Genomic DNA, 26,792 nt, shown 5'->3' with positions numbered 1-26,792 from the left:
TGATCACAAAATACTCCTTTAATATTGAAATAATGATTTTTATCACTCTATTTTTTTCCTTTTTGAAGCAAAACCTTTATCAGAATTTTATATCTTTGAACTTTGGATGAAATTTTACTTGTACGTATTCAATTGTATAATCTGTACTGCGATATTTTTCCGAAACACTTGAGGATGAAATTACTCTTAAAAATAGTGTAGTTTTGTAGCATCAAGGTAGAAAGGGAGAGTACTCGATACCATCTGATAGCTGAAGAGGTCAAAAGTTTGAGCATATCAAAACGACGTTTAATATTTGATGTTGTTATGGATTTTGCGTCTTTGTAAAAATGATGTTTTTCCTGATCAATATTCTTTATTCATCTGCTGTCTACTGCTGATAGCACAATATTTACATAAATATATTTATAACGCTATCACTAATGCAATAATTATGTGTAAACCTATTTATATAACGGGGCGAATAATACACAGTGACAGATATGTTACAATGATATATCACCTTAATATAATTGATTTGTTTAAAATCAGTTTATTATTCAATGCAGCAATGCAACATTTGCCATATAAACTTCCATATGTCCATGGTGTGACAAGATAATGAATTTTCCTTGAATGTTTACATAAGCTGAAGCAGATTTAATAATATTTTACACAGCTTTGCACTTACGTTCATTAATATCCCAACCAGCTTAAAACCCACTATGTCAATTCCTTACATTTTCCTTTTATCACTGCTCATAGTCATATATTGATTCCAGCTCATATTTACCTAACAGTACACATTGCATAACTTTCACCAGGCAAAAGACGTCAAATCAATAATAGAGAGAGAGAGACCTGATTTTTCATTCTAGAATTATCCTGCTTATTGACCGTCAAAGAAGCGACAATGCGAAGACCTGTGAATCAGTGAGAGAAAGGCGTAAGTGCTGAAATACCTCTAGCTATCTCATCAGATCATCAGCTGGAAAATTGTATGCAGAATATAAAGTATGATCGTTATAGCTTTCTTGTGAGTACTGAAATATCTGCAGTGTACAGTACTGCTTCTTCAATGTCTATTAGGAATTAGTATATGAACCACTTGTCCCAGTTATGTAAATCTTGACTCAGTTTTTCATCTTACACCATTTTTCTTTCTAGCAATCATCTTAAGAAGATATAGTATCGATATGTGGTATGGTAAAGAATCATAAGAAGCACAGTGCTACTCAACCGAGTGACTGCTTGCCTGACTCATACACACTGGACTACGTTAACACCAGGACGAATACTAATGGGAATAGCTACTTGGCGGAGTGAAATGGGCCTATTCTTGCATTCAAGTCGAAATGTTTATCTAGCCATCGGCAGCAATTTTGTTTGTCTAAAAACTAAAAGGGAAATAACGTGTAAATTGTTGTACATCTCATGAGTTTATAACTTAATATGAGAGTGTAAATGGATGGAAGGATTGATACCTGAGCGTTATAAGCTTTTAAAATCCTTAGTATAATAATATTAACAGTAATTTGTATCTTAAATATAGGAGACGGACACAATGTCAGATAGCAGTCTACAAAGTTTGTTTTAATTGAGGTTGGTATGCGGATAAACCAATTCCTCAGGTATTTGTGTATTCACATTTAAAACACAAAGACTAGAGAAATAAGTCTGGCCTAAGGATATTATCGACGATATTGAACCTAAAAATGTTGATAAAAGAGATTTGTTCTGATATATAATATGTAGACTTTGATACTTTCTTAATTGGCAGATTACATTGCTTAAAAAGTCCTCTAAATTCGATTCATATTATAAATATGCATGTATCACATAGAATTAAACTAAACAAGTATAAATGTTCATGCAGAGAACATATTAATTGAACTTAGTTCATGAGCACACAAATACCACTGCACCTTCCGTTCTTTATACCACACCGATCACTACTTGTTGAACATGTTGCTGAAGTGTGATAGGAAAATGATTTATGAATAAGGTTTCTCAGCACTGTCTTGATATTATTATTTCCACCTTTATTGGTACATAATTATAACATTGTTTGCATCATTTGAAATTATGAAAATTTAATGGCAATGGCATACTTTCTTAAGGCTTAAATTTGTAGCATAGAAAAAGTACATTATCTGCTTACCCAAATACAGCTGTGTTCTGAAGATGATAGTAGATGACTAAATTTAAATTTTATTCATCCGATTTGGGTTTTATTTTTCTAAGCTTTCTATTTATAGCAGATTTACTTCCATGAAAATCTCATTCACTCACTTTAGTTCATGTCACTACTTGTCAGCCAATTAGTGAAGACAAACGGACTATAACTGCTGTAAATTATAATCAAGCATAGCGCTAATTCTTCGACCCCATACCAACCTTCTCTGCAGATAAATGTGTCTCAGTTGGTCAGGTGGAGTGAACCTGGTTTAAGCATTGATTGATTAAAAAACATCCCATCCCTGTCGTTTGTCATTTCATTCCAACTCTACTATCATTGCATATATTGTGTAACGTAGGAAACGTGTTCACTAGACTCTAACGGTTAGCTCATTTTATATCATAATATTATATGCAAAGCTCTTTTGCGTGATAATATAAAGGCTGGTTTTATATTGCCTTGAAATATTGAGTTATCACTCTATTTCTTTTCCTTTTACAGTTTAGCTTTTATTTATCAGAATTTTATATCTTTGAACTTTGGATGAAATTTCACCAACGTATATTTAACCTGTATAACACTGCACTGTGATATTTTTTTCCAAACATTGAGGATGAAATTTCACTTAAAATAATGTAGTTTTGTAACATTGAGGTAGAAAGGAAGAGTACTCTATATCATCTGATAGCTGAAGAGGTCAAAAGTCATTAGTTTGAGCATATTTCAAACATCCTACATTGTCAAAACGATATGTTTAATATTTGATAGTATTATGGATTTTGTGTCTTTGTAAAGATGATGTTTTCTGATCAATATTCATCTGCTGTCTACTGCTGATAGCACAATATTTACATAGCACAAATAGTTGTATTTATAACTCTACCACTAATGCAATGACTCTGTATTAAACCTATTATAATGACGCGAATTATACAGTGACATATTATATTACAATGATATATAATTGGTTTTTTTAAATCAATTTTATTATTCAATGCAATAAAAAATGCAACATTTGCCATATAACCTTCCATATGTCCAATATCCATGGTGTGACAAGATAATGAATTTTCCTTGAATGTTTACACAAGCTGATGCAGAGTTAATAATATTTAACACAGCTTTGTACGTATACGTTCATATCCCCACTAGCCTATAACCCACTATGTCAATTCCCTTCAATTTTCCTTTTATCACTGCTCATAGTCATTGATTCAGATTTACCTAACATATTTGTCACCAGGCAAAAGACGTCAAATCAATAATAGGGAGAGACCTGATTTCTCATTCTTGAATTATCCTGCTTATTGACCGTTAAAGAAGCGACAATAAAAATACATACATCATTGTACATACATAGCGATGAAAGCAGCTGCCTAACATGATCTGCAAGCAAATTGTTTGACCCTAGAGTTGTGGTAATGGTGGCAGAGATATATCCCTTGCATTGAAACATTGCAAGAAAGACGTAAGTGCTGATACCTCCAGCTATCTCAGCAGATAATATGCTGGAAAAGTGTATGCGCAATATAAATTATGATCTAGTTTCGTTACAGCTTTCTTGTGAGTACCGAAATATCTGATGAGTACAGTACTGCTTCTTCAATGTCTATTAGGAATTAGTATATGAACCACTTGTCCCAGTTATGTAAATCTTGACTCAGTTTTTCATCTTACACCATTTTTCTTTCTAGCAATCATCTTAAGAAGATATAGTATCGATATGTGTATGGTAAAGAATCATAAGAAGCACAGTGCTACTTAACCGAGTGACTGCTTGCCTGACTCATACACATACACTGGACTACGGATACCAAGACGAATACTAATGGGAATAGCTACTTGGCGGAGTGAAATGCTTGCCGTGAGCTTTATCTGTAGAAAATCTGAAACCACACATATCTTGATTTTTATAACTTAAAATGACCAGAGGGAAAGGATGGAAGGATTGGTAGCCAGGCGATATAAGCTTTTAAACTATCAGCACATAAAATTAGCCGGAATTCGGATGGCGTAAAAATAAGGCACGAACATATCTGAAATGTGTACGTAAAATGGCATCACAATGCTTCTCATTTGTCAGAACAAGTGAGAAATATTATAGTCTTCAGCGCTCAGAATGAAATTTATCAAGTATTGAACAGGCTGTTATAAATCATTACCAATTGAAGCTGATTCCTGAGCAAACAAATACCACTGCACTTTTCGTTCTTATCACCATGATTGCTACTCCTTGAACATGGTGAAGTGTGATAGGAAAATGATAATATGGATTAGGTTCTTCAGTACCATCTTGATATTATTTTCGTGGTACATGATTGTTTGCTGCATTGGATTTACTAATAGAGTCTACTAGTTTAATGGCAAAAGATACCTTCTTAGTACGTTTTTCTACTTATATTTGCAGCATAGAAAAGGTAAAATTATCCCCATGCCAATCCAAATCATGATAAAAAATATTGATCTATCATGTCGATTGAAAATGTTCCAAATCGTTGAGAATACTTTCATGCATGCTGCATACAATGTACGTAAATAAACATCGATTATAACGTTTCAGTTATTTCACGTACAATGTATTTAATATATTTCGTCTACTGAAGATAACAAAAAAGAGACTTAATGTATTCTACTTGAGGTTTGCGACAAACGGGACAGTGATTCGATTATGTTCACATTTTTGTCACGTTATCGTGGTGATATTTTATAAATTCTGTAGTTGATCTGCGTTTCTGGGGTTTTTATTACGTCACATTGTTTCGCAAAAACGGAAAGAAAACGGTATTTTTTTACTAAGTAACATTCTCTGTAGCACCAAACACTTTTTATATAAATATCCTAGAAGCTCTTATACTTAGCTCCTTTTAAAACCTAACGTAACTTTTCTTTAAGATAGGTAACATTTATAGGACAGGTCTAATAAATACATATGGCTTGATGATGGTATTACCAGATCTGACTGGACAGGAGAAACTCAACTCAATCAAAATAGAGGCTTATAAATTATGGATTTATACAGGGACAAACACCATGATATTTCCCATGCATACATGTTTACAATTTGAATTTTGAAATTATATATTTCTGTTTACCTTATTTGACTGACGCTATTTAAATGCCGGTTAAAAAACAACGAGAAAATTTACATTTCTCTTTCTTCCCTTTTGTCCTTAATGTCCTTTTTTGTGTTCATTTCTTAAAATCTTCAACAAGCGTCAAGGCAAATGCCATCTTTCCCTTAACACTGAGCAATGTAGGACATTTGGATAAAAAAAAACTGCAATCCCCTTCCACTTCGTAAATGATAACGGGATTGTGGTTCCTACAATGTTGATTTAGGGAGCAAGAGGGAAGGGATGGATGGACAAGAAAAGAAGTTGCTTCAAAGAAGCTTCAGTGATAAAATCATATCCATAATTGTAATACAGCCGTCAGCCGTGTGGTGTGGTAGTAAGAAATTATTGACTTAAAAAATTGTGACTTTTCCTTTAAAGCATAACTATTTCCTACAAATCCATCGAATTTTAAAAACTGCTCTGTGCAGTATAAAGCTGAGTGGTCTCACAGTCAAGTGAGTTTCTTTTCCTTTTTCATCTCGAATGTAGCAAGGGAAATTCGTGCCTATACATTTCATGTATTATATGAAGTACATAATCCCTGAGGATAAAAACCGATACAGAGACCGACAGAGTTATCAATCGAATTATAAAACACAAGTACATGCAATGCCTATATGTTACAGATGTAATATACAATACCATCGTGGGACCAAACCTTTTTAGCTTTCCGAACTCGTTCTGAATACACAGAGGTCTGAGATTTAAAAAAAAAAGTATAATTTTGGAATTATCTATCCTTTGATTTATACAAAATTCTAATAAATATAAACCATACATTGAAGCTATAAAATAGAGTGAGCTAAAAGGTATAAATAATCGCTGCCATGCGTAGCATGGTTTAGCCAAAGTATTACTTTGGTTTAGCTTCAAATGGTTGATATGAGAGAGCTTGGAAAATGCAACAACAACATGCCATTAAATGTCAATGACATTCAGATTTTCTGACTTGTTTTATTTGACTCGTGAAGAACTAGATCGAGATAAATTGACAATATGAAAAGGCTATTCAAGGGGCATAATTTGTGTACCTACATGAAGTTGCAAAATTCAGGTATGATTCATAAATTGAATGTATTATTAATAATAATGTATGTAATGCATAGACATATGGCAGGGAATTTCAGAAAAGAGGATATAGCCTGACTAGTGAATGATCAAATGAATCGTTGCTCAAGTTTCTACAAGAGATGTCTAGACTCTCAATACGTGGTACAATGTAGGTCTGCGTAGTCTGTGTTAGTAATTTTCTTGAGTTGTGAGATTTTAAAACATCTATTTAAAAAAAATAATTTAGAATACTATAAAAAAGTTACCAAATAAAAAGCTGCCAAAGAACTGCAAGTCTATCATAATCATACATATATCTGCGATGGCTTTCCCTATCGACCTGAGGGTCAGTAGTGATTCATGCCAGCAGATGCTTCATGACCATCCCATTATCTCCCAACTAACTAGTGACCTCATCACCCCAATGACCCTTAAGTAACGGGGAACCTAATCTAATCTCTTACACGGACTACACACATCACCCTGATCTCTCATTAGGGCACATTTTGACCTCCTGGATACAGACCGGGGATACAGATTGATAGATGTTGGAATACACGGATAACATATTATCCAGGCAAAATCTAGCAGAGTTCAAGGCAAGTACAAACCCATCATCGACGACATCAACTGACATGACAGAAAGAGCAAAGAAAGCTCTGAATCTTCATTGGCATCACTCACTCACTCAGTCTAACCCACGGGCAAGTTGTCAGCTAGTAAAACAAAAGACTATCTATTCAGTATAGCTTATAAAGGGACATTCTGTGCACTTTGACCCTTAAAATATACAGCTAATGACCGGGACACTGGCACGATTCCATCCATATTAAAGGCGCACCAGTTTAACAAAGAGCCTCTTAGAGCTTCTTAGTTTGACATGTAGGCTACATAAACGAATACATACAAGTATCACGTCAGCTTGTTTCAAATATGTTCAAATGTTATTTCTATAAATCGAACCGAATGTTTGCGGATCGCGTTTCTTGCCCGTTTTAGTCCCTATTTCCTCCTTCATGAACACAACTTCATACCAAAGGACCTCAGATTTTCTCATTAAAGCACTACAAACATGTCTGAACGAAATAATGTTTTCGTTGCATATTGCATGCCAAAAATGTTTTGGTAATACTTTAATCACCCAAATGTCCCTCACTTCGAAATGGAATACGTATTAAGCCATCCTTGTGGGCTATTAAATCTGCATATTTGTGAGATGTGTTTGGATGATGCGATGTTATTGCCAGGCTTACTGGCGTGTGCGACGACTAGGAGACAGTTTTAATATCGAGTTGAATATTTACATCATTCATAGCTAGGCCGGGGATCGACATTCCAAAGAATCAAAGTCTCATATCCCCATCTGGTTTTTTTTCTTGGGAATCTAAACTTCGGCATATCCCCGGGCATATCAGTTCTCTATATAAAATGACGTATTTTCAGTGTGTCAAAGCTTGTGAATGACCTTATGTATCATTATTTAGCCTATCCCTTTTATTATTAGTATAGTAGTAGTATAAATAGTAGTATAATTATTATTGTTATAAATTAAATATATATATATAAAATATACAAAAAAACCACATTTAATTTGTGGCTAAGTAAATACAGTAATTTACAACTGTGCAAAAGAATAATAAATCTTGCTGACTCACTTGAATTTAGATTCATTTGCATGTACGACATATGCCTATAGTGTAGCGTACTTGATCCTACTCATTATTGTATTATACCAACAATAATTTATGCGTAAGACAAAACTACAAAAACTTTACAAAATTATAAATTTGTAAATCATTTTCATGATCGGCAAACGAGTCCTCTCATTCCTTCGGCATGAATGAAGCCTCTAGCGGCCAAGAATAAGATCACTGAATTGCTTTGTTATTGTTTCATGTCTTTTTACGCACGAGATCACTAATCCGAGCGGAACATACGCTAACCTTTTTAAAATATGCATGGGATTGTATATAAATGCCTTGAGCATTTAAAATTGTTCTATGGGCCATACCAAATTCTGTCAAATATATATAAATGGACATATATTAAAGGAGTATTTCGTGATCCTAGCATCCTCTTTTTATGACATTTTTCAGTACATATCCACGAAAAAAGCATATTCCCAAAATTTCAGTTGATTCCGATTTTGCGTTTGCGAGTTATGCATGATTATGTGTATTACACTGCTCCATAGACAATACGTTGTAATTTCGTTCTGGTGCACCAGAACGAAATTCAAATTTCGCGATATCTTTGCTAAACGAATTAATCTGCAAGAAATATTTTGTACATAAACATTATGTAGCCAGAGTATTCCAGTGATATAAAAATCTCAACTTTTTTTGAGAAAAGTGGGGGATGAGGCTGTGGATCACGAAATGCCCCTTTAATCACCTTTAAAATATTTTCACGGTCAAGGTTTAAAACACGCAACGTGCATGGCAAGCATGGTAAGAGTGCATGGACTTTTGTTGGAGATTAATAAAATTATTGTTGGTTCTCCTTTTACTGACTACTTGTCTCATCATAAAACCAAAATAGTAAAATAAAATGCAAATAAGTGCGTCAATTTTTTCCTCTTTATTTTCACATCATGTACCTTTAAATAAACCCAGTCCCAAGTGTAAACACACGCTAAGGGATTACATTCATAAATAATGACAAACACAAACTTTGCGGACGCTGTGTGTACAGTAACCCAAAAACCAATATTGACATAAAATGTTGATTTATACCAAGATACTAGAGTACTGTGCTAATATCGATAGTTTCGAGCTCAGTGAGCTCAATATGTATAATGACCTCTTAGTTAGCAATACCCTTTGTTCTTTCCCCTCACTTGTTTCTCTCGTGAAGGGGTGTTCCCGTAAAAAATGGCACAACAGAGAGATGAACGTGCACACTGTGCCGAGTGACAGATCCGCCTGGAATACAGTCTGCGTGCATTGTATGTGGTACATGCAGTAAACATCGCAAATAAAATGAAGACCAAGCGAAAGCATTAAGCACACCTGTTATCGTTATGCTATTAGCAATATGAGAAAAATATTAGTAAATTTTGTTTGGAATTAAAATATGTATCGAGCAAAGTAGTCCATAAAAATAATTTTCGCGGCGTCTGCTGCACTGTCCGTCACTTCACTCAGGAGGTGTGCGTGTGAGTGAATTTTAAAGATGCACCGTGCAGTATCTTGCACCCGTACCCTGGTATACCAGCTTTTCAATCGTCTGCATGTCCAAGCAGATGTTTTGCTTTGTGATTTGAAGAAAATGCAATCAATTCTACCCAGCATAAGTAAAAAGGTTAAAAATATTATTTTGGATTATAAATTACTTACCAAATGTAGCAAAATCAGTATATATTTAGAGTTTCCAAGCGTAATATTCCGTAAATTTAGAGATCGTGAAGCAGTCGCCATTTACCACAACAACGCTGTGGGGTTGACTCGTTTGAATATCAATGAATTGACCTTGTCTGGATTGTTCCATTATTTTCTACGGGTAAATGAATAAACAAAGATCCGCTTTACAGGTACCAGTGTATGGTTGCTGGTACTGGTAAACTGTACATGCAAAGACCCCAGGCCCATTCCATGTCAACTCAGGGATGTGCACCGCAGCACCTCTTCAATTTTTTCTTTTTCTGTGTGGTGGTAGATATTGATGAGAAAAGTAAAATCCCGAAAATTTGAGCTTCATACTCCATTTCGTTTTCCCGTGGCATCAATTTGAAATTTAGAGGGTCAGCGTAAAAATGTGTCGCAACGCGAAAAGACGATGTTTGGAGGTCCATGAATGTATAAAGGGAACCATTTACAACTTTGAAAAGTATGTATCCTGGGGTACTTCTTTGTGTAGAATTCAAATCTGGCATCAGAAAACTTGTAACTCCTTTACTTTAAACGATATAGGGCCCTCAAAATGCAACTTCGTCCATCCAGGACCAACTTTGAAGTCACAACTCCAAAAGTAAAAATAATTTATTGTCCATTTTTTGGCTAGTCAGAGCCCTTTGGTAGGACATTACTCTTAACCAATATTGAGCCTATTAGAATATTTTTAGCTGAGATATTACCCATGTAAAACCCCAATTGTACATTTTTTGTACATTGTGACCCCCCTGAAAACCAATGTCAGGCATTTTGATCCACCATCAACTTCATGTATGTTGAAAATATGTCCTTGGACAACATTTCTGAGAGATATTGGCTTTGGGACTCGATGGCTTCAACACATCAGTAAGGTTTGCATTCTCCATAGAGTTGTACATAAGTCATTATACATGCGAAATCAAAAATGTGTACAACTCTATGGAGAATGCAAACCTTACTGATGTATTGAAGCCATCGAGTCCCAAAGCCAATATCTCTCAGAAATGTTGTCCAAGGACATATCTTCAACATACCTGAAGTTGATGGTGGGGCAAAATGTCTGACATTGGTTTTCAGGGGGGATCAAAATGTACAAAAAGTACAATTGGGGTTTTGCATGGGTAATATCTCAGCTAAAAGTATTTTAATAGGCTCAATATTGGATAAGAGTAATGTCCTACCAAAGGGCTCTGACTGGCAAAAAAATGGACAATAAAATTATTTTTACTTTTGGAGTTTTGACCCCCAAAGTTGGTCCTGGATGGACGAAGTTGCATTTTGAGGGCCCTATATCTTTTAAAGTAAAGGAGTTACAAGTTTTCTGATGCCAGATTTGAATTCTACACAAATGAGTACCCCAGAATACATACTTTTCAAAGTTGTAAATGGTTCCTTTATACATTTATGGACCTCCAAACGTTGTCTTTCGCGTTGCGACACATTTTTACGCTGACCCCCTAAATTTCAAATTGATGCCACGGGAAAACGAAATGGAGTATGAAGCTCAAATTTTCGGAATTTTACTTTCTCATCAATATCTACCACCACACAGAAAAAAAAAAAATTGAAGAGGTGCTGCGGTGCACATCCCTGGAGTTGACATGGAATGGGTCCCCAGGGTTTTAGGGAGCATCGAGCATGCAATCCATCAGCTAGGCGGTGCTCTTCTCCGAATATCTGTCAGATAAGTCAGATTTACATGGTCAAATTTTGACGAGAGATATCTCGTGTCAGACTTGTGAATCCGTATTAAATTGCGGGGTGGGGACATGCCCCGGGGGACATGCATATTTTTTTCACTGTATTATTAGTGGGTAGGCCTACATTTTTACAAAGTGGGGAAATCGCGAAGTCTCCACAATTAGGGGTGGCCGGTGGTGCAATGATTATGAGTAGGCCTACCCCCAGGGTGGATAATTCTCAAAAAATTAATGGTCGATCGGCTCCCGGGGGTCGGCTGCCAAAAATCGCTTTCCCCCAACCCTCGCACCCTTCGACGTGAAAACATTTGCCCCCCTTTGACGTGCCAAAAAAATATTTGCGCCCCATGCAAGATTTTGGGGAATCCAAATTTTAAAAGCTTTAAAACTTAAAATTGTCTAGCATATAAATATTTGAACATGTTCACGTTAGTTCTACACCTTTATTGGGAAGCAAATACCGATTCTGGGTGAAAGAGGGGGTATGTCAAATAGAAATTGGAGCGCTCTAGTGACATCACAAAAAATCTATCGGTTTGCGTGTAGTGGGACCAAATTTGTCCCCAGAATGCGCTATGTCCCCACTATTAGCACATAGGCAGCATTGTCAGTCGGGGGGGGGTGCTGGGGGTGTGGCCGGGGTGTGTGGGTGGTGGGTGGAGGTGAGGGCGAACGTCGTCCCTATTTTTCCCTACACTTCCTCCCATTTCCCTTCTCTTTCCCTCTCCTTCCCATTCTTTTTCTCCCTCTCCTCCCCCTTTCTCTTCTCTTTCTTTCTCTCTTTTCTCCCCTTCTTCTCGTCCCCATTTTCCGCTTCTCTGTCCCCATTTTAGTAGACTATGCCATAGTCGATTTTTGATAAATAAAAATGTTATTAATCATGATGAACGCATTCAGTTGAACTCGAAATTATACTGATATTTATTACATCAAAATAGTATAAAATGGTTATGAAAAAGTTTATATAATTATATTTGTTACAGTAAAAGTAAAGTATAGGCCCTACGTAGGCTTATATTATTGAATGCAACATATCATAATGGCATAATTATAATGACACTTCAATACTGAACTTCTAATTTTAGAATCTGCCAGTTTATTATCCGAAAAACCGACTATGGACTTTCACTTTTAAGCAGAACTTTACCCCCTGTTTACCCCGGGACTTCGTTCTCTAAAACACACTGTCAACTATACTTGTTTATCAATAAAATCTAACCACAAGACTAAGCATGGTGGTACAATACGCGCTAGATGCGTACGTTCATCCGCCAGCACAAAAGCGCCGCATTCCCTAGATAGTTGTGTACCATGTATAGTTAATGGTACCAGTACGTGTCGGGAGGATTTAAACAATAACGAGATCTGGGCGACCAATCACAAGCCAGATTCATTTAAAGATGCATTACATCATGACCAATTTTAGTTAGGCCAGAAATTGGCCTAACTCTCCATAGAGTCCCGTGTTAAAAATGTTAACTGCAATCCAAAGTCAGTAGTCCACTTGGGAAGCTAACAAACAGAGGGCGTACGTACGGTGACTGAAAAGATCAGTTGTGAAAATCTATCAATTGTGCACACATTAATTAAATCAGAGTTTTAAACTTAAATGTAATAGCCAGAGTATGCACAATTGGCAAGTGGACTACGGAGAAGTCTACCATTTTAGGTGTCCGGGGCAGGGGGCAGTCTGTCCCCTGCCCCTGGCTATTTATTTATTTATTTATTTATTTATTTATTTATTTATTTATTTATTTATTTATTTATTTATTTATTTATTTATTTATTTATTTATTTATTTATTTATTTATTTATTTATTTATTTATTTATTTATTTATTTATTTATTTATTTATTTATTTATTTATTTATTTATTTATTTATTTATTTATTTGTTTGTTTAATCTTTCTTTATCCAGGGTATACGCGCTATGTCCGAAGCTTTACAGCTATTTATTTCGAGCGTCAACAAACTATTCGTCGAAGATACCGGGCGAAGATATCGCTGTGATATTTTGATATTTTATAGCATGCGCTAAATGTGAGGTAATGTGATAATATTTTATAACATAAAGCAATAAAGTTTGACAGCAACTTTTTGTCTCAATAACTCATCTATGTTAACGACATCAACAACAAAGGGAGAATTTTAATAGAGCGATGCTTTTATAACGGGAAAGGCTTACCTCAGAATCGTCAAGGGTGACCACCCCCCTAAAGAAAAAATGGGGTTCCCAAAAATGATCACCTTTATTTGCTCTGGGAATCCCCCCCAAAAAAAAAAAATTGGTCATTATTTTCACAACTCTAAAGAAGACATGGGAATTCCCAAGAAAAAGACACCTTTTTATTTTAGGCTTTTTTTAAATCATTTTATTTTTGATATAATTTCAAGTTAGTCTGGGAATTCCCAAAAATTTATGGTACAAATTTACATGTCTTCTTTAGGGGGGGGGGGGGTGCCATTAATTTCTGGAATAGCCCAATGAAAGAGCATGCCGAATTAATTTTTATAATTCAGTTTCAAAAAGGCATTAATTAACGCAGCTAATAAGTGATAGAATATTCACATTTTGACCTCTTTACTTTTCAAATCGATCAATCAAACCATCACATGAAAAGGTGAATTGACTCGGTTTAAATATTTCGTATTTAGCCGAATAAAATGCTTGTGCAAAAACTTTTTTATATACTAGTGGCAAGCATGGAAAATATTATATAAACATAATATAGAGGTATTCATAATGTGAACGTTGCCGTAATGTTATGTTAATAAGCCCTATAATATAAGCTTTTAGGGCGTTTTATTTAAAAAGTGCCCCGTAAATATGTGCCAAAATCGCTTACCCCTTTCGACCTGCCAATATGCCCGTTGGCTTGCCAAGCAATTTTTGCCCTCCTAATTTTACCCTCCCAGGGCTCATAATTATTGAACAGCACATTGATACGGCTGTGTGTAAACATTTCTTTTATCTGTTTATAGTTTTAAAATTTGCTTTACCTGCTACACCGTTATTATTAGCCTTAACTCAAGAGTACCTTTAAATTGTTAATTGAAAGGTTTTATATTGACAAGAGACATTGTCTTTGGGAATTAATCCAATTTAAAGTACGAGGCCTCCTCTCTAACCAGTAAAGTATTCGTATGCGACAATCGTGACAAGAAGTGACAAAATTGTGGGCATTATCCTTACTATCAAAACACAACGTGCCACTATCCATCCGTTTGGCTTATTTTTCATACCAGTTATCTACGTCAAAATATATTGTGTTTCATGTTACTGAAATCAAATATTTAGGCTTAGGGCTTCTGTGAATTGGCTGTGTGGAATACGTAATTCAGTTTGGGGTCTCAGTTGTGAGATACTAGACCTGCCTTGATAGATTAAGGGATGAGCTAAGTAGAGCATTATGCATTGGGTTAATCAAGGACGATGACGGTAATTTAATCACACGCTGTATGACAAATGTTTGTCTCATTGCAATAATATTGCTGCATTCAGACTGTTAATACAGCTGTTCGCTATAAATGTTGCAAAATTGATGATTTAATAATAGCACATTGCATTAACGTACCTGGTACGTAGCAACCGTATTTCTACCACCAATATACAGAGGTTTGAGGTTGTAAATTACTCAAAAATATATGATGACAATTTTTTCTTCTTTTTTCTGGTATGATACTTGCCCTGAACTATACGACAATTTCGTGGTTCTTGACTCTCTTTCTCTCACTGCCATCATAAACCAAACCCCGAAACAAAACAAAACAAAACAAGACCTATCAAAACCAAACTCACAAACAATAACGCAAGCAACAACCCCACCCGATCGCATCCACCCCGCGACAAAGATTCCATTGGTTTTTGGAGATAAATGTATATGATATTCAAATTGACATTATTATCATCTTGTCATAAATCGGTTACACGTTTTGACATTTTGCTCAAATTAAAAAATTTATATTAAAAGTGTTATTTATTACTCAATTAGTTGACGAAGGGAAAGATTGAAATATCATTTCATCATGTTCATATTCGTGGTTGTATAAGTGAAGCATGAGAAAGAAAGAAAGATGGTATCATCAAAAGATATCCATGCAGTATTATTAATCATGTTAATGCACCCTTGCCAGAGCTGCCAACTCTCCCTCTTTTCGCAGGAGACTCCCTACTTTTAAACCTTCAGAACCCTTAATTTTTGGTCATATCCCTGAAAAGAAAATGGTTTCGTCCATTAAGATGTACACATTTTGACAAATCTCCCTGATTGCAATAGGAAATCTCCCTTTTTTCAAGATTCAAATGTTGGCAGCTCTGCTTTGCAGTTGGTAGGTGATCAATGTGCACACAAATTCAAACAAAACAGTATACTCATGATATACCGTCTTCCGACTGCATGGTTTTGAGTCCCAAAATGGCAATTACAGCATTTTATTGTAAACAAACAAACAAACCCACACACACACCCCCACCCAATAAACATACAAAACACCCACCACAACAAACAAAAATACAAACACCCACAAACAAAACAAACGAAATGTATACCAAAGGCTAGTGAAAACATCGTAAGTTTATAGATGCATGTTTATAATTACTTTGTGCACTGATTTGCAAAATACGGATATTTGCTATCTACTGAAGATAGCATTTTTAATACACACGCCTAATGCATGTGGCCATGTCCATAGCTTCATAGAGTGATTCAAAATGAAAACTTTGGCATCATTTTTATTTCTTTACCAACATAATAATGTATAATTATAGGGTGTATTGAAAATATAGACAGTGATAAGTTTTTAGGTGTTTAAAATGGTGATATTACTAATCATTGATAAAAGCATGTTTACCTTTTCCTTTAACCTCCTGTTAAAAAGTTGATCTAAGGAAAATAAAGTCACTCTACTGACCTTATGCTAGATTCTGCGAATATCAGTCGATGTATTTGCATCAACACCCATGCAGGGTGCCCCTCATAAGTGGACTAAAAGGTTTGAAAACAAAGTTAGGGACATCAATTTTGGAGGATATTGTTGTCATGTTAGCATGCAACCAGAGCTACTTTGCAGCATGCGTATTAAGTATCTCATGATATACCTAACAATGTGAAAGTAGATATTGATACATTTCATTAGTATCATGAAATTAGGACATCGTTCCTTTTGAAATACCGACCATCCAGTACCAGGAAAACACCATAAGTGTGATTATATTGTTTGTTTGTGCATTTATGTGTACAATCATTATCAATCATATTTTACTTTTTATTAAAGATTCAGACATTGTTAACTTAATCAAACAGTGTGTTATTGCATTCGTGTGAGAACTGGAAAATGTGATTTTGGCCATGCGTCATTACGACTCGTAACAAGTCATACGATTAATTTGTTAAATGTGACTTTCAATCCGTTTAGATACAAGAAACTGTTGATATAAGCAATCGTTGTGTCTTTCACAGCGATGCAGCTGTTTGTGAAAACCAAGCCAAACTGAAAGTGGAAATCATTTGACATTTACGAACTGGTGACCATTGGAAGTAGATAGATAGAGGTGGTTGATTGCTGACCAACATTTTAACCGACCGCAATGTTGTTATTATTGGGATATTTTACTCATAATGACAGGATTTGAATAAATAAATAAATAAATAAATAAATAAATAAATAAATAAATAAATAAATAAATAAATAAATAAATAAATAAATAAATAAATAAATAAATAAATAAATAAATAAATAAATAAATAAATAAATAAATAAATACATAGATAAATAAATAAATAAATAAATAAAAAGATAAATAAATAAATAAATAAATAGATAAATACATAGATAAATAAATAAATAAAATATTCGTCCACCACCACCACCTCCTCTTCAACCCCTCCTCCTCCTCCTCCACCTCGAGTCCTCCACTACTTCCTCTTCTTCCTCCTCCTCCTCCTCCTCCTCCACCCCCTCCTCCTCCACCTCTTCCTCCTTCTTTTTCATCTTCTTCTTATGTGATTTTTGACAAAATACTAATTGGTAGATAAGAATTGATGACTGTCCGCCAGACACCTTAAATTATTTAAATCATATAAACGTGATTCATTGATGACCAGCTGATTTTCGGCATATACAGGTGAAAGGACAGTTAGTTATATCAAAAATTTATACATAATCATAGAATATTAATTTCTTTTATATATGATAATTCGCCGGATGCATGCAAGAAATTTTGACGAAATTAAGTTTTTAGTTAATTAGAATATGAAAATATATAATAGTAAATGCACGCATTTTTTTATGTGCATTTACATTATTATTACCATCACAGGTTTAAAACTCAATTATATTGTTTTCAATTAAATAATGAAGATGTCGTATGTCTATTTAATTGAAAGTTGATCGGCGAGTACGACTTTTAATTTTTACATCAAGGAACAAGAAAGCCGTATGTACATGTGCCGTTTTTCCAGTGTGCAAGAACATGAAGAAATTCGTATCAAAGCATTATGACGACACACCTGCGTCACACTATATGAGGACTTTCTTACAATTAATTGGGGGAAAACAGTTTGCAAACAACATGCTGTTTTTCATTTTACAACTTAGGCTAGTTAAGTGTAGGAGCCCTAATTTTTCCCCAAATGAATTAATTTTATGACGATCTACTTTGCAAATATAAACGAATCTTGTCTCTTATATTTGATTTCGGTTTTGATTTGAATACAAAACGCAGTTTAACACGACGAATGATCCCAATATAGGCCTATTTGTAATACGAAACGCAGCTTAAGGGGGTACTACACCACTGGGCCAATTGTGTGCCTATTTTTGCATTGTTCTCAAAAATTATAGCGCATTGGTTAGAGGCAAGATATGTATGTTATAGGGGCAAGGACTACAACTACTGCACTGAAAATTCAGCAACTCACGGCATGTAGTTGTTGATTTATTGATCAAATATTGGTTTTCCCTCATTTTTGACTGTAACTCCACAACTGTTGACGGTGTTGATAAAAAATTTCCAGTGCAGTAGTTGTAGTCCTGCCCCTATAATATACAGTATCTTACTTGTCACCAATAAGCTATAATTTTTGAGAAAAATGCAAAAATAGGCACACAATTGGGCAGGGGTGTTCTTTAGTACCCCCTTAACACGACGAATTATCCCAATTTATTTCTTTTCATTTTTATGATAATTGCAAGTGATTTAATACTCTGGGCTGGTACACAACTTTTACATTGGCGATTTGATGGTAGTAAAATGATCATGATCATGAAAAATATACGATATTTTGGTCTCGAATTTTGTTTCTTCAAAAAGATTTTTAAAAAAGAAAAGAAATATAAAGTACAAAAAGAGGATAATGTTGCCTTGCTTCGTGTCGTTATAGGGCTGTGGATTTTATTATCAGCAAGAGCGATGCGTTTCGCAAAATGTAATACGATAGTAAAAAGGCTTGCAATGGTTGGTCGCTTTGGGGCAACTTAATACCTTACTTGCGTGACTGGCTTATGATTCGCCCCAAAGTAAAACATCATATCCACAAAACCATCAATCCAATATGCTTTCTCGCATTCATCTGCTGTATTTTCCATGTACATTCAACAAATTGGCATAAACAAATTATATAATTTTGAATGTTTGCAGGCATTTTGCAAGATTTGTAACTTCTTTTGCTTCCGTCACAACCGCTATGTACGCAAAGGGTTAAACTGCGTAAGCTGTACGGGGATGACTCAACGACGCACTACGACTTGAAGATGCACAGTTAACACAGAGGAAAACAAGGAAGTAAAAATAGGATGAACAGAAATTAGGTGATTCAGATGCCAGGTCAGGTCTGACAATAAAACATGCAAAAAACTATGTAAATTACTAGACATCTTTTATCAACACCATCAGATGAATGCTACTAATTTTGTAATTTTGCTGACCTTTTTGTTGTCTTTTTTGTTATCAAGGTGCGGCATCTTACGATATACAACCCGCCAATTTATTTTTATTTTTACAATAATTTGGCTATGTTATTGAAAATAAAAGATTACATATTTCTAAAGGTGAAAAGTTAGGCCTATTTAATATAGATTTAGGTTCACCTATATCGATAATTGCAGAGTTAACCTTCCGGCACGGACCTACTTCGGAACTGTCTCAACCCGGCTATAAATTATAGGACAATGAAAGGCCAATTATTGTTTACATATTATTAGGCCCTATTTAAATTACTTTAAGTCTCGCAGGAATCTATAATTAGGCCCCCTACTGCGCATTTGATAATTATTATGTGATGTTACGATATCGGCATATGTACAACATATATACCTACACATCACACCTACTCCCACAATAGGGCCTTTTAAATCCGATATAGGCCTACCTCGAGATCAGCTAAAATCCATGTGACCGCTGCACCCTGAAACTTTTTGTCGGGGGGGCGGGGGTATCACTGGGTTTAACAGTTTTCACTAGGTTTAGCCGCGGATATAGGGTAGGGCTACAGCTACATCCATCACACCCTATAGTACCTATACTCACGCGTCACGTACTCACACAATCACACAATCACCCCGTACACCTACTGACACCCCCATATGACCTACGCACCCCTATTCCCTGGACCCCTATACGCACGCCCTGCACATAAACAGACGCAGGCGAGCACCCCCCCCCTACATGTACTCATACCCACCCCCTCTCACACAAACCTCGGGTTATTAAAGCACGAGGCAGATCAATACAAGCTAAGCACACTATCACTAGAATCATGCAGATTATGACAATTATGATGAAAGTGTAGTTTTACCATATCTCACAATACCAATGTATAGTCCACTATTTCAAGTTCAGCTTTGCCAATAATATTCTACTTTAACTCATCTTTCACGTTATTAATTTCTATATGTCACGCTATTCATGAATGTTAACATCTTCGAAAAAAAATCAATAATGATGATAATGGAAGTTGATAAATTTTCCCAAGTTAACATGTTTTTCGCTATTATTATAGATAACCATTGTAAGCGCATGTCAATTTATCTAAATTAAATGCACGAACACATATATTTGACCTGTATTTAAAAAGTCACAGCTAAAAGTGTAGAAACCAGTTTGTCATCCCCAGGTTTGTATCATCCATACGGCCACATGATGATTCATTGGTTGGGTATACACACATCACTTTGGGGTGCAGATGAAATCGTTACTATGGTGAACTGAGTGCATGTCAGTATTAATGCGTCCATTTATAGAGACTAAATCAGATTTTTATTGAGGCATTGGAGATATGAGTGCATCATTAAATCATATATTTTTGTTGTCTTAGATAGGTCCACGTTTGTACATATCTGATTTGGACGGACTGGATTGGATTCGCTCCACATTCAAATATTTTGTGTAGACAGCCATTACACTGAGAACGAGGCCTCAGGATACACAGCCACCCTGACCTATGGGGAATAACAACACACAAGGTGCGAAAATCATATTAATTTTGGAGAGTGCAATCGATTGTCAACCTGACTGTACAATCATGGACCGAATTAGCCGGAAGATATAAATAAAATGGCAATTTTTTACTATCTTTTACTATATACTCCTTCACTGTAAATTGAAGGCATATTCAGACGATAAAAAAATCAGTGAATTTGATCATCAAGCAGATTTTTTAATCTGATATCAGTCACTTAATTAAGTCTTCATCATATGCACACTGAGATTTTTAAAAGCTTCGTGGAAATGTTCATAAAGTATGTAACTCATAATAGGCCGAAAGATGTATAGAATTAAAATATATATGGACATGAACATTAAATGTGCATGTATATACATTAAAGCATGAAATATCTGTATCAGCTTGTATCCTTTAGGGCGACATCATATTTTAAAAATTAATACACTGACTAACTTTGTATTGCAGGTGTTCAGTCTATTCTCGATTAAGAAGCATATATTTTGTACGCATGTTTAGGCGTAACATGATTTAAAGTTTAAAAAATTGACTAAAAAATACAGAAACCCGAAAAACGACATTCATCCTTTTTTGCCAACGTTTGATTTTGTTATTTTTATATGAATGCACTTCAATCAATTAAAAGAGGGCGCTAAAGAAATGTTATCAATCTTGCCAAGGAGTAGTGAACACGATTTATAGTATAAAGGCGATTTGTGCCTTTTATAAAAAAATAACTGCACATTGTGACTGAAGAAGTGAGCAGAAGTTTATATTTTACTTATCAATCATGCCTAACTGCGCTCTGACAAATGATTGGTTTTCTTTTGTTTCAGATAAAAGCTTATATCTTCCTATTTATAGTCAATTCTGTGCAATATTGAATGACCTTAAATGTAGTGTGTCTGTTGTCGCAAACAAAAATTTAATTGAAAGGAAATAAGAGCGTTATTCACAACATTCCGAGTGCCGCAAGTCTCGATACTTCCATCATGTCCATGTTGAAAATAATTACGGGGACGTGACGCCCAAATAGATCTGGTTTTTTTTCACAGAAAATTCCTAGACATGGGTGTATGTTTTGATATTTGTTTCACTAAAAAAGTCAGCAAACGTGCATGGGGTAGGTTAAGGTTTTTTACAGCAAATCCTTTTAGACATGGGTCTATGTTTCGAAAACTCGCCCTGAACTGCTGAAAGAGCAAATTTAGCCGTTGTTTAGTAAATATAATACATTGTACTTGTAAATGGGGTATGATTTTGTAAGCTCTTTTCTACTTCGCGATCTCATTTCACTTTGGCTTAAATTCTTATTATTATATTAAGAATAGTGGTTAGAGGTTAGAGCGCTCGACCCGCAAGCGAGAGGTCTGGGGTTCTTGAAGCCCCGCACAGGCAGGTATGTCCGGAGTTTTTACTCTGGTTTATCTGCCAATGCATGCTATGTTTCCACTTGTAATTTCATGTTTAATTGTGCGTGATTTTTCTTTCCCCTGATAGGACGAAATACAAAGTAAAAATTTAACCCAAAGTGAAATTAGATCGCGAGGTAGAAAAGACCGACGTTTATGCATGCAATCATATCAATAGAGATCATATCAACCAAGTTTCACGACAATCCAATAAACTATATTCAGTTGTTTCCATGTGACGTTGAAATGACCTTGAAAATATGTGCTGCTCAATGCTGATCTGAATCCATCTGTTCTTTCCCCCAGTCGCCCCCAGTAAAAAACAAAAATTACGAAAGTTTCCACTTTTTGTGGCAAATTTGCGTAACATTGGTTGATTTTGATCCTTCATATTCAGTTTCCCCCCATTCCCCAGCCCATGCCCCCCCTCCTCCCAAAAAATCCTGGTGCCGCCAATGCTTCGGGGTTCTGAGTGAGGTCATCTGCATAGGCTTTAGCAGATGACTTGATGGATGTTAATGGATGTGCCATTAATGCAGTACCCAAGATGACAAAGGTTGAATACTGCCAGGAAGAGAATGCAGGATAGTGGCATCTGTGGAATACCCACGAAAACAACAGTGTAGACCTGTATCCAATCTGTTGTCCATTCCTTTGTCTTCAGTCGTCAAAACTGACGAATATTTAAGCCATCCAAAATTGTATGGAACTGGGTATAATTATGCACAGCAACTAATGTAGATGGATCTACATTAGTTGGCAATGCTATTGACTATAAAACATTTCCAGAAGTATAGCTTTTACGTGACTTGTAATATTAATAAGGGTTGTGGGATATACTTATTGATTGGGTTGTTTGCCAATAAAACTAGTTTATTTCGTCTAAATCTTTAATGTTATGCATGTTGTGCATGTTGTCTTACTATATGTTTAGCTATAATTTATATGCATGAAGGGTATTATTTGCTTGTTCTTGCATGGTAGGTAGACATACCGTATCTTACATTACACGCGCGCTATTAGTATATGGAAAATGTCATTTATTTTTTTTCTTTCATTTTTTCCATATTAATTTAAAAAAAATGCAGGGATGTTATTGTTAAAACGTTAATTTAGCAAATCCAATTTTTTTTTTAGAATAAAATAAAAAACAAGAACTACTTCTTGCTGTTGATGTTCAAAATGGGATCAAGTTTCTAGAGCAGAGGTGAAATTTTTTCCGATTGCAGCGTTTTTTAATATTGGGTGGACGTGTCTGGTGGGTGACCAAACAAGTTCATGAAAATTAGTTTGACTTAGGCCTAAAGTACCGTATGTATACTTACGGGTCGGCGTGGAGGTTCTCTCAACGAAACATATAGTATTATTTAGGTGTAACTTGCTCCACATAATGACCCACAGTTTCACGGTCACCTCTGAATCAGCCATGGGCTATTTAACGTGTCTCACTGTCACGTTCGTGCAATGAAATAAAATATTCGTGCAGTGACAATAAACAATCCGTGTAGAGATGCTTTCATGATGCAGTCATGTCTACAGTAGAATTCATCTCGACCTTTGCAGGACTTAACCCCATTAAAAGCTATTAAACCAAGATAACACTCATTGAAACAGCTCAACTGATTAAATCGGATCTTCTCTGGTTGTGCACAAGTGACTGTTTTCATGTGCGATATCGCAATAAAGCTGGTATTCATAGCTTCAGTTGGGTAACCGATTATAAAGGAAACGAAAGGAAACAATGTTATGTGTGGCTTTGTTCACGAAATCAGACAATGTCGTGCTTTTTGTAAACCAGCATTCTTGAAAATGAGCAACATAATGATTTTTGACTTAACACGGTTTAGAAATAATTTCTTCATATTTTTGGTGTTATCTGTCGTTTACATGTCCTTCCTAAAACACAAAAGTACGACCCTCTCCAAACACCTAAATTAGCTAAAAATTTAGGACATGTTACAAAACTTTATTTTCTAGAACCTATTTAGAATAATTTAAATGTAGCTTTTACCGGTTTTTTTGTGGCATCCTTGGCGGTCCGATACCAATATTTTCGGTCAAATCTCCATTCAAATAACACGGGGAGTTGGCTAGCTATGCCTTGCCCTCACTCATATTTTACAAAAGTACGACCATTTCTGAACATCTAACCTAGCTGTAATTTTAGGTCATGTTAGAGAAATATATTTGCTAGAAGTTTTGGAGAATAAATAAAATATTGGCTGGTTATTTTTCACACAGTGATGTTAACTAGGCAAGTGTCCATTCTCCCAACATACATCATTTGTAGGGGTCACGCGTCAATGGTGAGAGCACTGTGTATTGTGTATAGGAAAACGGACAGTAACTGCAGTATGTAATAGTAGACAATGGTAGAGCCTTTCTTACGGTCACATTCAGGTAAAAATGTCATTTTTTAAATTTTTGAAACGCACTCTACTTCATCAACACTTCAGGCTTCAGCACCCCTTTCTGGAAACCTCATTTCGTAGGGCCAGATGCATATTGAAATAGTTTGGGAAGTACACGTAGGTTTAATTGCGAAGACCAATGTCTACAAGCAGGAGTGGATCAAGGTTTGTGAAATGAGAAGCTACTCTTCTCAATTTTTCCGGCTCGCTTTGCTCGCCTTACGGCAAATATGACTCTTCATGTATTAGCTATTTTTAAGGAGCCCAATGAGGTGCCCATTCGGAGTCTGAATGTCCCCGTTTTTTAGAGGCTCGGATCCACTCTTGAGTTGACCATGTAATCCAATGAAAATTCTTGCTTAGACTTGTTTTTTTGTTGATAAAATGGCCAATATGAGTTTAACCCACATACATGCGTCAATATTGGGGAGGGGGTAATTGTATGGACCATCCCCTAGCAAAATTGGGGGGTGATCTCCCATCCCCGGGATCTACATCTATGGTTACTGGTGGGCGAGATTATGTAAATTTACTCCAAGTAGATTTTTCTTGTCCAATTCTCTGTCCTCTTCTCTTTTATTTCTCCATAACTCGCTTTTCGCACTCTACTTCATCAACACTTCAGAACTCTTCAGCACCCCCTTTCTGAAAACCTCATTTCGTAGGGCCAGATGCATATTGAAATACACCAGGCACAAAAAGAAACTCGTCAGTTATATTCATCCTTGCTGTTCAATAACTTGATAATTTTTGATTATTCTGAAATATACATTTTGTTAATTGGACTTTGCTTTCTCATTTGACACCCTGTTCGTGAAAAACGAACAAGAATTAACCAAGATATGCGCCTCCAAAGCCTCAAAACCCAAAAAGAAAAGTTGCATTTTCAACGGTTTTCAATGGGAACGCATCGTTGTATTGCACACAAGCACCACGGGCCAATCAATAAAGCACACAGTGTAACAGGCACAATTGAATCGTGAAAATTGCAACTTTTCATTTTGGGGTTTGAGAGTTTGGAGGCGCATATCTTGGTCAATTGCAGCAAGCAGTGGCGTAGATTTCTTTTTGACATGGGGGGGATGGGGTTGGAAAATTTTTTCTTGAAGTATAGTGAATCCAGCAGTTTTTGGCGACAGATTAAGTTTATTGAACAAATGCGCGCGATGAAAATTTTGCCATTTTGAAGCTAAACTGATGAAATATGGTGCAAAAGCGGGATAAATTCGCGCGTACCGCGGAAAATTTTGCAATTTTATGGCTAAAATGGCCAAATACTCGTATAAGGTTAATTTGGTCAGAAACCCATATACAAGTCTCAACATTTGGGGGGGGGGGGATGATTGTATGGACCATCCCCCCCTGGCAAAATATTGGGGGATTTATCCCCCATCCCCCCGGGATCTACGCCTATGACAGCAAGGATGAATATAACTGACGAGTTTCTTTTTGTGCCTGGTGTAGTTTGGGAAGTACACGTAGGTTTAATTGCGTAGATCAATGTCTACAAGCAGGAGCGGATCAAGGTTTGTGAAATGGGAAACTACTCTTCTCAAATTTTCCGGCTCGCTTTGCTCGCCTTACGGCAAATATGACTCTTCATGTATTAGCTATTTTGAAGGAGCCCAATGGGGTGACCATTCGGAGTCTGAATGTCCCAGTTTTTTAGAGGCTCGGATCCACTCTTGAGTTGACCATGTAATCCAATGAAAATTCTTGTTTAGACTTGGATTTTTTTTGATAAAATGGCCAATATGAGGTTAATTTCAATTCAGAAACCCACATACAGGCGTCAATATTGGGGGGATGATTGCATGGACCACCCCCTCTAGCAAAATATGGGGGGTGATCCCCATCCCCAGGGATCTACATCTATGGCTCCTGGTGGGCGAGATTATGTAAATGTCCTCTATGTAGATTTTAATCAGGGGCGGATCCAGGTTTTAAAAGGGGAGGGACCGGAAGCCGAATCATGATTTCCGCCCAAATTTTTACGACAAACATGACAAAGGCTACTCTAGTGGCCATTCGGAGGAGGGGGAGACCGAGGGTTATTTCCAGAAGTTGAGACATTTTGCAAATATTGGTCAAAATCGTTTTTGTTTTTAAAGGAGGGGCGTGTTGATAAATAGTG

General features: G+C 35.9%; 1 protein-coding gene across 1 annotated transcript in view; it reads right to left on the bottom strand.

The window, feature by feature from the left end:
* The window catches only part of LOC140160245 (sodium- and chloride-dependent glycine transporter 1-like), a 115,163-nt gene extending 105,400 nt beyond the window's left edge, over positions 1–9,763 (bottom strand). The window contains exon 1 of the mRNA XM_072183521.1: positions 9,663–9,763. The gene's annotated coding sequence lies outside the window, so the exon portion shown is untranslated. The remainder of the gene's footprint in view (positions 1–9,662) is intronic.
* Positions 9,764–26,792: the final 17,029 nt, after the last annotated feature.

The sequence above is a fragment of the Amphiura filiformis genome, chromosome 9 (genome assembly GCF_039555335.1).
Source record: "Amphiura filiformis chromosome 9, Afil_fr2py, whole genome shotgun sequence".
NCBI lineage: Eukaryota > Metazoa > Echinodermata > Ophiuroidea > Amphilepidida > Amphiuridae > Amphiura > Amphiura filiformis.
This window is presented reverse-complemented; position numbering and strand designations above follow the sequence as displayed.